This window comes from Mixophyes fleayi, chromosome 10 (assembly GCF_038048845.1).
Source record: "Mixophyes fleayi isolate aMixFle1 chromosome 10, aMixFle1.hap1, whole genome shotgun sequence".
Lineage (NCBI taxonomy): Eukaryota > Metazoa > Chordata > Amphibia > Anura > Limnodynastidae > Mixophyes > Mixophyes fleayi.
In genome coordinates, this window is record NC_134411.1 from 41,552,595 (window position 1) to 41,567,669 (window position 15,075).

A 15,075-nucleotide genomic window follows, 5' to 3' on the forward strand; every position below is an offset into this window, starting at 1 on the left:
GGGACTTCCTGTTTTCTGATAACAGTAGACTCTGGAAACACACACTTCAAAATTGGAGTCAAGATATTCCCTCATTAACAAATCTAGACATTATACTAAAGTATCAAGACAAAACTTTAAAATAGGTCCATATCAATGTGTTACACAGAACTTATATATCACACTCACAGAGAAAGCATTTCATGTCAGAGGAGAGAAGTTCATGCCCGAAATGCAAACAAAGTCCAGCCACATTTTATAACTTGTGGGAATACAAGAAAATACCTTGCTTATGGAACAAAATATTAGCCTTCCTAAACTCTGTTTTTAAGGTTACATTGCGTGGAGACCCCATTCCAATGTTATTTTGTAATTTTGACACTTGGAAAGACAGTTTGCCTTCTGTTAAAATTATACCAATTCTAACTGGTATTTACAGTGGCAAAAAAAGCAATTTCTAAGCATCTGGACGTCCTCTGCTCCACTGTTCCTAAGAGATGTGCAACTGGAATTGCTAGAACTCCTCTTCTTTGATAGACATGCAGCCTTTCCAGTTGTTGAGAAGGGGGAACTTAAATTATATTCTAAATGGGGTCTCTATGTGGAGTCATTGTCAAAATCCCAACAGGATGATATTCTCAAACTATTTGAATCTACCAAATGGTCCTTGTATAGACGCTTGGGCTCAGATAAATAATGTAGCTTGCTGGCTGTTTTATTTGATGCCTCATGTACTACTTGATGTAATGTGTTAACACAGCACAAAATATGTGATATTGTCTACCCACCCTCTTTCCTTCACCTCCTCTCCCTCGGCCAACACTTAATACACAGTGTAATTAAAATTCATAATCTACAAAATGTTGTATAATTATTGTAGAAAAGTCGTATGATGCATTGACATTGACTTTGAGTCTGGCTATACTAAGTTATGCTTGATAACAAGTAGATGTTCCCTTAATGGAACCAACCAGGGCCATCTTTTCCATTGGGCACGATGGGCAAGTGCCCGGGGGCCCCACGGGCAAGGGGGCCCCATAGGCAGGGCTCTTAATTAGAATAAATAATCCTGCAAAAGAAAACTTTCAAGGGTCACTGAGCAACTACATCTATCTATCTCTATACATCTATATCTATCTATCTATATATATATATATATCTATATATATATATATATATATATATATATATATATATATATATAAATATATGTAGGGGCCCCGGTGCACTGCTTTGCCCGGGGGCCCATAATGTTGTTAAGATGGCCCTGGAAGCAACTCCACCACAATTCAAACTTGCATCTCCTATTATCTCCTTTTTGTATTGTTACAGTATTATCTGATGCATACATTCGTTGCTATTTGAAAATCACATATATTGAATATCTACTGTGTTTTTGTGTGTAGAATATGATAAATAAAACGTTTTGGTTTTTTTAAAAAATGTTTATTTGAAACACAAGGTACACAGGCCATTGTCTATACAACGATATTTACATTTAAAAACATTACTGTTACTATTTTTCAAGTAACATTTGTTAATCTAAATGGTGGAGACTGATGTAAAGTGCAGTTTTGCATAGATGTGACTCAATCTCAATTAAAATGTCAAAAAATGCAAATTCTAAACAATGTGTCTTTAATACAATCATTCCTATTGCCGTCCACGTGTCTTGCCTTTCTGATATGTTGGCAGTAATTATATATTATGTAAATACAACAAGCAGCAACTACATCTGGCATTAAGTTCATGGCAATGTCATTCCTATTTAACAAACAACGCCAAAGTCCTTTTAGTCGTCCAAATGCATTTTCAGCCACCATCCTGGCAGAGTTACGGGTATGGGTGAAGCGAATCTGGTCAGATGAAAGTTGATGATGCTGGGTGTATCCCTTCATTAACCATCGCCTCAATGGATAAGCAGCATTGCCAATAATATGGACTGGGATCTCCACTCCCTGGACCATCTTGGATTTCTGAAAGCAATAAAGCAGTTTTAATAAAACAGTAGAGTAGGTACAAATATGCACAGATAGAATATACAAACTCAACACAGTTGCTTTTGACGTGTAAATAGCACCCAAGGCCTTAGTGCTGTAAAGAAAGTAATGCTAACCATGACTGTTAAATTCTACAACTGTTAGGATTAAAATACTAAATCAAATAAAATTGCTCAAAATTTCATGACCAGTACTGTAGATCAAATATAATTTGAAACATCCAACGCTTTTAAATTTCAGACCTTTTTAAACAGGGGGGGGGGGAGAGGGCTTCACTGTACCCTTAGCCCGGGTGCCTCCATTCCCTTAATCCGGCCCTGGTTACACCTCTGCAATTTGGTAGAGGTCAGAATTGGAAAGAACTCTGGCATCATGTGCACGACCAAGCCAGCCAATATAAACTGAATTAATACGTTTTAGTTAGTATTCATATATAACAGTAGAGGAGATATATTACATATTAGCTATTTTTTAATCAAAACATCAAGAACATATTATGCATACCAGAAATTGTGGTCAACTACAGCCTGTAGAATAATTGAATGCCATTTTTTTCTGTTGTAGTAGTCTGCCAGATTGTCTCTTTGGGCAATAATCAGGATGTGTGCCCCCTCTATGGCTCCAACAAACTGTGGATATCTGTGTTTTTTTAAACCTATAATGGTGTCATTTGGGCGCTGTCCATGTGGCATGCAGATAAAACGGTAGTACAGGGTTTTCATCAATGCTGCAGTCACTTTATGACTCATCTATAAGAGCCTCTGCTACATCATCTATATGAGCCTCTGCTGTCCCCTTTTAATGACTCAACTTGAAAATGCAGGGCAGACACAGGCCCAGTTTGAAAGGCAGCGACCTGGGATATAACCAGGACCAAAGTGAGGTGTGAAGGGTTGCAACAGTGGTTGAAACCGTGTTCATTATTCCGTGTTTGACCTGGGATTTTGGTGAGAAAGGGGTATTAAAGTGTTGGGAGGATAGCTCCACCCCTACTACACGAACTATCACTCCAGTTTATTTCACGTGCCTTGTAGTCAGCATGTCTATTAGGGATCCTGCCCGGATTTTTCTTTTTAATTTTTCATTGTCTTGGGCTCAGGGATACCTCCCCAGGAGTTGCTAGCCTGTGGCCTTCCTCCACTCTTGGTCCCTCAGCCGGGGGAAAATAGCCTGCAGGCTTTCCTTACCGCCAACACCGCTGCAATACTCCTGTAGGAGAGAAGTAGATGACTGACGGCTGTCAGCTCCCTGCACAGTGTTTCCGTGCAGGCATGCAGCGTTGACAGTCATTACCGCAGCAGACTCGATAAACGGTGCTGCGATGCATGCCCCCTATGCAATAAGCATTTGCCTGACCAGAAAAGCAGCATCCATCCAGTGGGGGGGGGGGGGGGGATCTCTGACGACGTCCAGAACTCATGCAGGTAATGTCTCAATGTGAGGTAAGTGACACTACAAGTACTATTTCTGCACCACAGCTTCCTTCCTTTCAACTGGTACCACCCACCAGTGGGGTGTGCTAGGCTGAGACAGCTTTGGCGCACTCCCTGGCAGAGTCCGTCCAGAGTTTAGCTAGGGCCTCTTTCTCATTGGAACGCCTCCTTAGCACCCCCATAGAATTAGGAGTAAACGTCATGAACCAGACACGACTTAGGCACAAGATTCCACCTCTGACCTCTCTTCTGAAGTGGAAGGAGAGTGTTGAGGGAGTCAGGTGACAAGGACTCCTATAGTGTTGAAGATTTATCCACAGCTCAGAGCGTGGAAGGGCGAGTTTTAGGGGTTTGTCAAATATTAGGGTTTGCGCATCCAGAGATCTCAGATTCTGCTGGGTTCTTCGTTTTCAAACGGCAAAAGAAACAGGTGATTTGTTTCTCCTCAGTTGTTGGAATTGATATCGGAGACAGGGAAAAAAACCTGACAGCCATTTTCATATGTTGGGAAAGTTTAAATCCCTTTACCCCTTACTCTGAAAGAAGGTGGAAAAATGGGAGACTCTTTCCACTGTGGATCAACTTATTGCCAGGCCGACCAGATTCACTGCTATCCCTGTACATGTTGGGGTTTCTCTCAAGGACGCCACAGACAAGAAATATGATTTCTTGCTGCACTCAGCTTATGTAGCAGCGGGTAGCCTTTTCAGGCCGAACATGTCTACAGCCTGGGTAAACAAGGCTATTCAAACATAAGCTGAACAGTTGGACAAGGGTCTGCATGAAAATCGACCACAGGCTGATTTGCTTGTTCTAGCTGATCCCATTAGAGAGGCTTCTGAGTTCTAAGGTCAAGTATTTGGATACAATCTGAGTTACTTCAAAGCTCTTTGAACTCATTGTAGCAGATCTTTATGGCTACACTCTTGGTCCGTAGATGCCGATTCCAAACATACGCTAGAGGCGTTACCCTTTGATGGTGTAACCCTCTTTGGATCCCAATTGCACCAGATTATTCAGGTGGCCTCTGGTGGTAAGAGTTTTATTTTCCAATTAGCCAAACTAAACCTAAACATCTCAGGTTTCGGTCCTTTTGTCCCTTCATTAGATCGCAGGGGGCTCCTTCAAGAAGGCAGTCCTTTTCCACAAAAGGCAGAGGGCCCTCTAGACGCGGAAACCCCAGACTGACAGACATGGTGTCTGCATGACGGGACTCCCAACCACGGGACTGTGGTAGGGGCCCGTCTCATACACTTTCAGGAACAATGACTGGAATCATCCCAAGTATTCCTTAATTTCACAGGGGATGCTCTTTCTGGGCCTCGGTTTTGACACCAGATGTCAGTGGGTAATTCTTCCGGAGGACAAGGTTTTCTTGGTTCTGTCCAAGACCAGGTCTTCCTGGCGAATCAGGATGTGTCCTTCATCTTCTGCATGAAGTTTCTGGGCACCACGGTATCAATATTTGAAGCGGTTCTCTTTCCCCAATTTCATTATCGTATGTTCCAGTGGGAGTCCCTCCGCTGGTGGTTAGACCAGTCGCATCTCAACATAGGTCGCTCCTTCCAGTCCTGGAAGTGAATACTGGTGACAACGGGCGCCAGTCTTTCAGGATGGGGTGTGGTCATTGGTGCTCTCTGGTTCCAGGGCTCTGGGACTCTTAGGAGGCACTTCTGTCCATCAATGTCTTGGAACTCCGGGAAGTTTACAGAGCGCTTGTACGGGCTTAGAGGCTGCTGGCGGGTAGATCTCTGAAGTTCCAGTCATACAATGCAACTGCGGAGACTTACCTGAACCATCAGGGGGGCACTTGCAGCTCAATGGCCATGAAGGAGACATTGGTTATATCTTGGGTGGTACATCATGGTCCGGTAATATCGGCTATCTTCATTACAGGTGTGGGAGGCCAAATACCTTAGTCACAACAGAGTACATCCAAGAGAATGTCTCTTCACAAGGATGTGTTTGCCCTTCTGGTTCAGTGTTGGGGTCTGCCAGACATAGATCTCTTGTCTGAACTTCATGGTACTTTTCCTTAGCGTAAAATCCCGGGATCTCGCCACAGGGTACATCGATGCCATGATGATTCCGTGGAAGTTTCGTCTGATGTACTTCTTTCCGCCAATTCCCATACTCCTAAGAGTACTCAAGAAGTTGAAATGGGACAAGGTAACAGCCATCATGATAACCCCAGACTGGCCGGGCGTGATACTTAGATGTCCTTAAGATGGTCACAGGTCCACCCATCAGGTTGCCCCTTCGTTGTCACTGGTTAAGTTGTCTGGCTTTGATAAAGTGGCTTTTGAGACCCTGGTTCTTCAAGCTCAGGGTTTCTCTCCCTCAGTGATTCACAATGATCAAGGCCATGAAACTTTCTGCTGCCAATTATTATCTGGTGTTGGGTTCAGAGTTTTCACACCTTTCGCTTCAACCTTTCCCGTTTCCTCTGCTTCCTTCAGGCGAGTCTCGACAAAGGTCTCCGCTTAACCTTTTTTAAAGATGCAGGTTTTGGTGCTGTCCATCTTTTTCCAGCACAAGTTGTCAAGTATGAAGGATGTCCAGACCTTCCTGCTGGGGGTTCTTCATGCTCAACCCCCTTTTGTGCACCCGGTTGAACCATGAAACTTTAATCTGGTACTCTGGGCCCTTTGAACCACTGGAGTCCGTAAATCTTTGTTATGATACCTTGAAGGTAGCGTTTTTACTCGCTGTGTCGTCGGTGTATCAGGTTTCTAATTTGGGGGCTTTGTGCTGTACTCCCCCTTTCCTTGTGGTTCATCTGGACCGGGTAGTGCTTCCCTCTAAGACCTCTTTTGTCCCTAATGTGGTCTCCCGGTTTAATTTAAACCAGGAAATTTTCTTTGCGTTCGGAGTCTTTGGATCCGTCCTTGTTGCATTTGAACGTGGTTAGGGCTCTTAGATGTTATGTGGACCGTACCGCTACAGCTCACAAGTCTACTGATCTGTTTGTGCTGTATGATGCGCACAAATGTGGTTGACCGACCTTGAGACTGTCGCTTGTGCGTTGGATTATTTGCACTATTCGGTTGTGTTCCGTTCAGTCGGCTTGGCTGGTGCCAATGGGCTTAATAGCTCATTCGACCAGAGCTGTCAGTGTTTTATGGGCGGCTCATCATTGTGCTTCGGCCGAACAGTTGTGTTTGGCTGCTGCTTGGTCATCTGTCCGCACTTTTGTCAAATTTTACAAGTTGCAGGGCTTTGCATTTCAGGATGCTAGCTTTGGGCACAAAATCTTGCGCACAGCCGTTTAAGAGCAGTCCCTCCTTTAGGGGCAGCTTTGGCATGTCCCCAATGTGTTGCAGTGTCCCCCAATAGCATGACAGAGAAAATGGGATCTGTGTTACTCACCGTAAAATCTGTTTCTCTTAGTCTATTGGGGGACACTGTGCTCCCACCCTTTTCTCTATTTGTTTGCTGGTTGTCTGTTTTGGTTTTTCTTCTTGACCTTGTTGGGCCCTCTCTTTTGGGTTTTATTATTAAAAAACTGGAGTGATAGTTCCTATAGGAGCTATCCTTCCAACACTTTTAGTTTAAAGTGCCCCAGACTCCACGACCACCTACTATACCCCAATGTGTCACAGTGTCCCCCAATGGACTAAAAGAGGTGGATTTTACTGTGAGTAATAAAAATCCCATTTTTGTCTGGGCTTTCTTTTCTTGCACATATGCATTGGACATATCCTGTAGTGCAGGGGTGTCCAACCTTTTAGCTTTCCTGGGCCACATTGGAAGACGACGAGTTGGTTTGGGCCGCACATAAAATACACTAACCCTAACGATAGCTGATCATCGAAAAAACCATAGAAAACATAGTTAACATATTAAACTTACTTGGAAATGAAGTTATACCCCATTCATACTGCACCAAAAACCCAGGTTTTTGCAGAGGCACGCTGAAAAACCGGGGTCTTGGTTCAGTATGAATAGTCCAACCACAAAATCCCGGGTCTAAAATCCCGGGATTTAGACCCGGGATTTTGCGAGGGGTAATTCCCGGGTTGGACCCCGCTCGCCTGCAGTATGAATGGTGCAACCCGTGTAATTCCCGGGTCTCACCATTCATACTGTAAAAAAAAAAAATGGCAAAGTGTAAAAATATGGTTTTTATTAATAAAAAATACATAACAAATGTTTACTTAACTTATTTTCAGCCAGCGGTGTCTCCGGTGCGTTGCCGGCTGTCAGGGGGACCTTTAGTCCATTAGACGTAATTTCTAATGGACTAGAAATTACGTCATTTTAGTACCCAGAGGTCCCCCTGACAGCCGGCAACGCACCTGAGACACCGCTGGCTGAAAATAAGTTAAGTAAACATTTGTTATGTATTTTTTTTTAATTAAAACATTTTTTTACACTTTTTTTTTTCTAAAACCCGGGTCGGACAGGTGCAGTATGAACCCGCCCAACCCGGGAATCTTCTTATCTATACTGCCCTGTGCCCCGGCAATATCCCGGGTTAACAACCCGGGATATTGCTGGGGCGGCAGTATGAAAGTGGTATTAGTAAGAGTTAGGAAACCTGTTGCAGAATCATGATTAAAGCAGTAGTCCCATTACCAGCTACAATTTAACTTACCTGCATCTGTCCCTTAGTGGGGTTCGGGGAATTAAATGCCAAAAACTTTTTTTTCCTCTGCACCCATGAATCATTTTTTTATTTGACCAGTTTGAAATGGTCACCGATATAGGTAGCATCAGGAGGACTAATAGAAATCTACAGAGATTTAAAGATAGGGTGACGGGAAAAATGGCTCATGGAGCAGCCTCCGATGAGGGTAACAGTGGGTGATATTTTCACCCTACTCAGCACTGCACATTTAAAATGGTTTAAAATATAAAAAATACAATCATCTCTTAATATTTATATTAGATACATACAGAGAACACAGCTAGTTCATAATTGCATGGTGCAGAAAGTCCAAATTCAGAGTAACAACAATAAGATACTGGATAATCTTTCACTGCTGCTGATAGTTCGCGCGGGTGACTCCTCTGTGCTGCGCTACACAATGGATGTCGGGTGTGATGACGTCACCCCCGACATTCACTGCGAATGCCACACGGAGGAGGAGACCAGGGAGGGAGCCGGAGCGCCAGCTGACGTGACCGCAAGATAAGTATTTTATTTTTTCAGCGCTGCCCCCTTGCCACAACCAAAACTCCTGCTGGGCCACATTTACAGGCATGCTGGGCCGCATGCGGCCCGCGGGCCACTGGTTGGACAACCATGCTGTAGTGTATTGTCTGTTAGAGCAGAGTGCACCTAGACCTGTATTCAACAAGACTAGTAGGTTTAGATCCGCTCCTAGTTTAATATGGACATGTGTATGCCTGATTTACGTGCGTTTTAAAAAAAAGTTATTTATGTTTGTTTTGCGTGGCTTAATGAATCAGGTCTTCTATGTTAAGGAGTGCAATTGCCTATCTCCTTAGAATGGTGTATTGTGGGAAATGTGCCTTGACCTGAAAAAATCGCATCCATATGTGCTTATGTGCATGTTGAATATCTCCTTCCAAAACCATTGGCATTGGTATGATATTGGTTCCCCCTTTGATGCTATAATAGCCTCCACTCCTCTGGGAAGGCTTTCCACTAGATTTTGAAACATGGCTGCCAGGATTCACATCCATTCAGCCACAAGAGCCATGATTGGTCACACCAGAGAACATGTTTCTATTGTTCCAAAGTCCAATGATTGTGTGCTATACACCACTCCAGATGATGTTAGGCATTGCACAAAGTGATCTGAGTCATGTGTGTGACTACTCGGCCATGGAAACTCAATCCATGATCGCGTTGATGAACAGTTCTTGTGCTGACGTTGCTTAAAGAGGCAGTTTAGAACTCTGTAGTGAGTGTTGCAACCGAGGACTGATGATTTTTACTTGCTACAGCACTGTTATTTTGTTTTTGCTGCTCTATTGTCTCAGAATCCATTCCAGGTTCTGCTGTATGACAGACTTGTGTCTCTGTGTGCTGGAGGTTGCTAAGCAACCATATTCACCTTGCTTTCTGAGATGCTGATGGGGATTTCACATTGTAGCTAATTTATAAGCTCTTGTAATACTTATTACTGCTGACTACCTAGCAGCTGATCAGCCAATACTCTCTGCTTACATGACTTCTATTCACCAGCTGATCAGTCAAAACTTCCTGCTCACATGATTTATACCCAGCAGCTGATTGACCAGGACCTAAATAGACTAATTGCTAGTTCAATTTCTCTATTGTGTACTCTGTATGTGCCTCTCTCCCTCTTCATTATCTGTCATGTCTGAGAAAGTGTGCAGAATTATTTATACTTGTGTGAAATGTCACTGAAAGTTGCCCAGTGGAAAATCAGAGATGGACGCCTAGTGCCTATCATGCAAGGCTGGCCTGGTGAGGATCTGAATCAGGGCCGGACTGGCCATCTGGCACTTCTGGCATTTGCCAGAAGGGCCGATGGCTGTATGGGCCGGTTCGGTCCCTGCGTTTTATGTCCCACAGCTTTTTCTTCTTCTTTTTTTTTTTTTTACTTCTGCGCGGCTGCCCAATGTGATGTCATGACGTCACGCAGCCGCCTAGGAGCTGTCAGTATGTTGAGCGTTCGGGGTTGTTGAGGTGAGTTGGTGTGTCCGGGGGATAATGACAGGTACTGCAAGGGAGGGGAATGAGTAAAAATACACGGAGGAAGTGATTGAAAATGTCTGCAAGGGAAAGGGCGGGGTGTGTGACAATGGCTGCAGAGGGGAATGGGGGGGTGTGTGACAATGGCTGCAGAGGGGAAGTGGGGGTGTGTGACAATGGCTGCAGAAGGGAAGGGGGGGTGTGACAATGGCTGCAGGGGGAAGGGGGGTGTGTGACAATGGCTGCAGAGAGGAAGGGGGGGGTGAGTGACAATGGCTGCAGGGGGAAGGGGGGGGTGTGACAATGGCTGCAGGGGGAAGGGGGGGTGTGACAATGTCTGCAGGGGGAATTGGGGGTGAAAATGTCTGCATGGGGGGCAATGGCCGTAGGAGGGGGAAAATAAAAAATGGCTAATCTGTGTGGGGGACAGTATATGACTATAATGTGTGTGGGGGGACAATATATGACTATAATATGTGTGGGGGGACAGTATATGACTGTAATGTGTGTGGGGGGGACAGCATATGACTATAATGTGTGTGGGGGCACAGTATATGACTGTAATGTGTGTGGGGGGACAGTATATGACTGTAATGTGTGTGGGGGGACAGTATATGACTGTAATGTGTGTGGGGGGACAGTATATGACTATAATGTATGTGGGGGACAGTATATGACTATAATGTGTGTGGGGGACAGTATATGACTATAATGTGTGTGGGGGAGAGTATATGACTATAATGTGTGCTATTAAGTGAATGTGGGGCTGTTTGGGGAAAATTAGGTATATTTATTAAATGAAATTATGAATTATTTAATGCCTGAGATGGTTGTGGGAAATGGTTATTTTTATTAAATATAAATGCTTTTTAATTTCCTGCTGGGGTTGTTTGGAGGGAGGGAAAGCGGTTTATTTATTAAATGGGAATACTATTAATTTAATGTTGGGGCTGGTTGTAGGGAAATAGGTCTATTTATTAAATGTATATACTATTTAATGTCAGGGCTAGTTGGAGGGAAATAGATGTATTTATCAAATGTGAATACTATCATTTTAATGTTGGGGCTGGAGTAAGGCCTAATTTTAAAACGTGGGTGTTATATTGATTTAACACCGCTGCTGGTTGGAGTTTTCTAAATTTCATGTAACCATTTTTTTTTTTCAAATAGGGCCCCCAACATTCCAGGATCTAAAGACACCAGCAGCCACAAGTGGAGACAATGACAAGACAGGTAAGAGAAACCAGGACATTCTGCCAACTGTCCTGAATTTGGTGGGTGACTGTCCCGCTGTCAGGATTTGGTCTGACTACAAGGACAGTTGGGAGGTATGTACTGCTTCACATTGTACTGCTTGTGAATGCAGAACTGTGTGCACCTAATAGTAGTGCTCACAGTATTGCCTGTGTATTTGTTGAAAATGTGTCTAATAACCATATTACATCATAGGAGTCCCCCTGTCTAAAGTGCCTAGGGGCCCCCGAGCCTTAATCCAGCTCTGGTTAGCAGGAGGGAGCGGATAGCTACTCCCAGTTCCTGTATAGGACACAGCCTGCAGAGAAAGCTGAGGAGCTCTAAGTCTCATGAGATTTATTAATCTTGTGAGACTAATAGCTTCCCTGCTCACTCTACAGGAAGTTCCCACCCTGATGGATGTCAGCAGCATCAGAAGCATAGATAAGTGCATTGGGCTGGGGGTGTTGTAATGTGTTTCTGGGGTGGGGTGTGGTATGATAGGGAGGGCCTGATAAATGTAATGTTTTCTGATAATGTATGTATCAATGCCCCATGTTGACCACGCCCCCAACATAATGTGGGCACGCCCCTGGCGGCGCCGCTGCTGCGCAGCGACACACAGTCTTGTCCTGCTCATCAACAGAGATGGGCCTGTATGCTTGAAATGCCAGGGCTGATTTTTAGTCCCAGTCCGGCCCTGATCTGAATGATTATTCTTTCCAGAAAGAGAAAAAAAAGAAAAACAGTTGGTTTCCTTTCCCTTGTCCCCACATTTGGATACCTTGCTGTTAGGCATGAACTAATTCTGACCAGAAGTTTCAGGTTGCCCACAGATTACTGACCTTTATCCTGTCCAATGTGGATATGGATAAATGGGAAAATGTCCCTATAGGGCATTTGTCTAAGGCCATCACTATACCGATCCTGAATGCCGCAGGTCTTAATGATGGTACAGATAGGAAAAAAGACACCTTTCTTAAGTCTATTTACATAGCAGTGGGTGCTTCCCTGTTTCAGCTTCAACTTGAGTCAACATGCCTGTAGAAAAATGGTTGGAACAACTCCTAAAGGGTTTGCAGTCAGGGAGGCCTAGGTTTGAATTGGTAATATTTTCCGAACATACCTGAGAGGAGTCAGAATATTTGGGGGATGACTGTCTTATTGGGGCTGAAATTTCGGCTATGTTGGTATTTGCTTGCTGAACTCTCTGGCTCAAAACTTGTGAGGCGGATTTAGAGTCCCAAGAAGGCATGTACACTCGCTTTCATTCCTTTCTTGCTGCCAGAAGAGGAAAGTCTGAGGTGCCAATACAATAGTCCTCTGGCCACAGAGGAAGATAATATAAAGGAATACAGGCCTGTGGGTATATTTACTAAACTGCGGGTTTGTAAAAGTGAAGCTGTTGCCTATAGCAACCAATCAGATTCTAGGGCCTGATACATTAAGGATCTTAACTTAAGGAACTTCTTATTTAAAACTATATAATTTGCACCCCTTGCATTGTAACATGGTTTTGTCCAGGAGACTTAAATAAGAAGTTTCTTAAGTTAAGATCCTTAATGAATCAGGCCCCTAGTTATCATTTATTTAGTGCATTATACAACATGATAGCTAGAATCTGATTGGTTGCTTTAGGCAACATCTCCACTTTTTCAACCTGCAGTTTAGTAAATATACCCCCTAGTCTGCAAAGAAGCCAGCGACCAAGCCCTCAGACATTTTCTACACATGACAGGACTTCATTCCCTCAGTGGTGGCTGTAGTGGGAGCGTGCCTGCTTCTCTACCTAGATAATTGGTTTAGGTCCACTTCAAATTCATGGGTGAAGGGATCTAGGATATATCATTATCAACCTGTTTTTGGTCCAAAATAAAACCAAATGGTTCTTTTCAACCAATTTTGATCTTCAGAAACCTTAACCGTTTTGTTCAGGTGGACAAGTTCAAGAAGGAGTTGTTAACATTTATTAACAATATGGAGCAGTACGATTTCATGGTGTCCATGGACATCAGGGATGCTTACTTGCATGTCCCAAGCTGCAATGTCTTTTCAGATTTTCGGTTTGATCCCACAGTTTACAGTTTAGAGCCCTTACCTTTGGTTTGGGGACTGCCCCTTGGGTATTCACAAAGATAAAGGTGGTTATGGCCACGCTCTTGAGGTCCAGGTGAATAATGATTATCCCTTACTTGAACAATATCTTGATCAAGCTGGAGTCTCCAGTTCTGCTTCAGACACATTACTGGGAAACAGCACAGCTATTGGAGTCCCACAGTTGGATTATTAATGATCAGAATACAATCTGATTTCTACCCAGAGGCTGGTCTTTCTGGGTCTGGTGTTGGACATCCGACTGCAGAGAGTGTTCCTTCAAGGAGACAAGATAGACTTGATGTTACAACTCACCTGTCCTCGCTCCAGCGCCGCGATCCTCTCTTCCGGGTCGCGGCAGGGCTGTCACATGACAGTCAGGGCGGGGAATTCATATCTGCAACACTACTAAAGTCCTGCTCTGAGGCCTGGACAGCGTCAGAGCAACTTCCTATGTACCCTGACTAGGTGCTTCTAGTGTGTCTCCCATGTACCAGTTCCTTGCAGGCTTTTCAGACATTAACTCCACGTGTACCAGACCCAGGCTTGCTGACTACGTATTATCTCCACTCCAAATGTGCCAGACCCAGGCTTGCTGACAACGTATTCATTTCCATTCCAAGTGTACCAGACCCAGGCTTGCTGACTATGTATTATCTCCACTCCAAGTGTACCAGACCCAGGCTTGCTGACAACGTATTCATCTCTATTCTAAGTGTACCAGACCCAGGCTTGCTGACAACGTATTCATCTCCATTCCAAGTGTACCAGACCTCGGCTATCCTGATACTACCTTCCAGTTCCAGTGTTATCGTGGGCTACCTCCTACATCCTTACCTCTAGAGGCAGACCAGTGGACCGCGACCTGCGATCCTCCGCAGCAAAGCCCATCCCGCCTTGCGACGGTTCTTGGTGAACACCAGGGGGTTTGTTAGACTCCGCACCACCGGCCGGCCAGTGCTGATCTAGAGTAAGGCAAGTACTCCATATTCATTACTTACATTGCTACATAATTGTTACACTTGATACATAAACTAGTAAGGACTTCTAATGTCTCACAGACGGATGTCTGTGAGACATTAGAAGGTGCTGAAGGTGCTGTGGAAGATGGTTTTGACCTTCAAGGCAGTGCAGTTCCAGGTTTTCTTACAAGTGCATTTCAGTTTGAATTCTTATCGATATGGTACAAATATCATTTAAACTTGAACACACAACAGTCCTAGGACACATTAATCGCTTCTCTGGTGGCTGAGGGAAGACAACCTCAACAGAAGTCTTCCCTTTGCTTTATGGAACTGGATAAATTGCGATTACAGTCTGAGGCAAGGGGGCGTTCGTTCTTCAGAACCAGTTTCAGAGTCTATGGTCCCCAACGGACGCTAAACTTTCATCTTCATAATCATGATCAATATCCTAAAGTTAAGGGTTCTGTTAAACGCTCAAGTTTAGGGACAAACGTCTCTTGCGGAGCAAGCCAATTAGAGTTCAGTCAGTACATCATCCATCAGGCCTGACCTATATAAAGAGTTCCCTAGCAATGAAGGAGACCACCAGTATCATGCGTACGGGGCCAAATGAATTCAGTCTGTAACGAAGCAGGAGGAGTGTCACGAAGAATGTCACAAGTCAAATCGTGATTAAAATGTGATAGTTTTTATTGCAAATAAGATAAAGAAGGCTGTGTAGTCCTCATTTCGGGAGAGGA